Here is a 1,464-nt window from a genome sequence, read left to right as displayed (position 1 = left end):
TGGCTAGACCAGAGGATGTACACTGGTACAGATAGGAACTGGAAACACAGGGAATCCAGGGCGGATGATCCCTTCAGGACCAGTGGAGTGAGTGGCGATATTGGGAGGGTAGAGCGAGGGTGGGTTGAAAAGGGGGAACCGATTACAAGGATCTACATATAACCTGCTCCCTGGGGAATGGACAACAGAAAAGTGGGTGAAGGGATATATTGGACAGGGCAAGATACGACAAAATAATAATTTATAAATTATCAAGGGTTCATGAGGGAGGGGAGACTGGGGAGGGAGGGGAAAAATGAGGACCTGATGCCAGGGGCTTAAGTGGAGAGCAGATGTTTTGAGAATGATGAGAGCAATGAATGTACAAATGTGCTATACACAATTGATGTATGTATGGATTGTGATAAGAGTTGTATAAACCCCTAATAAAACGATTAAGAAAAATACCAAACATGCTTTGTTTGTAATAAACCTGTACATGTATCAACTGGAAGCCTAGTAGCAATACTTTTTTTACGTATCCTCATAGATAATAAATAAATTTCAGAGTATGGAAAAAGGAGAATCAGTATTATGAGCCTTAGACAAAAGAGGCAGAAAGAAAGACCTGGCAGTGAGATTTTACACATAATGACAAGACAGATTAAAATTAAGTTGTCAGCTTGAGGCATGATGTCCCCTCACTGGAGCATACTGCAACAGAAGACAATACTGGGGACACATGGCAGGGAGTGAGTCCAGTCTGAACCCCCCACAGTGGGGCGAACCAAGAAGGGAACATAACAGATCAGCAACGGGAGCAAAGCCAAGCCCCAAAGCCCCTGGAGAGCCCCCAAATTAGACTTCAGGTTCCCAGAAGCCCCCTAGGACCAGTGGGGAAATAGTCATAAAGGTCAGTGGACAGACCTGGAACTCTGCATGCTTTTTCTTTTTTTTGGCTAGTTATTTATTTTTATATTTTCCCCTTTTTAGTTAATCTTTTGTTTTCTTTCTTTCTTTGTCTCTGTTGTTGTTGGTTTGCCTACCTGTATAAGACAAGGGAAAAAGCAAGCCCCGGGAGAAAGCAATGGGATCGATGTTTCCGGAGGGACTTGTGAGGCGGAGGAGGCGGGGGAAGAGAGTGGTGAGCAAACAGTGCTACAGACAGCGGAACAGCTATGGAATTAAAATCAACAATGAGGATGACACAGAGATCCTGGGGTGTTGTAGCAACAGTAATCTAGCTCGGAGGAATTGCTAAGAGGCAGAAGAAGGATGAGTATGATGGTGGGACAGGAGGGTGGTAAAAGGAAACAGAAAAGATCTAGGAAACAAAGCTATGGATAGAGGTATACACATAGGTGTGTACATAGCTAAACATATTAATTCATAAAAATAGAGGTATTGGCTTATGTACACATATTTATATGGCAATACATTGAGGTAGTGGATGGACTTTGGGCCTCTGCTCAAGCCCTCCCTCAA

Source organism: Echinops telfairi, unplaced genomic scaffold, assembly GCF_000313985.2.
Source record: "Echinops telfairi isolate 266 unplaced genomic scaffold, ASM31398v2 ScPeMD7_9;HRSCAF=40, whole genome shotgun sequence".
Taxonomy (NCBI): Eukaryota; Metazoa; Chordata; class Mammalia; order Afrosoricida; family Tenrecidae; genus Echinops; species Echinops telfairi.
The sequence above is the reverse complement of the archived record's forward strand: the minus strand, read 5'-3'. Positions refer to the sequence as shown.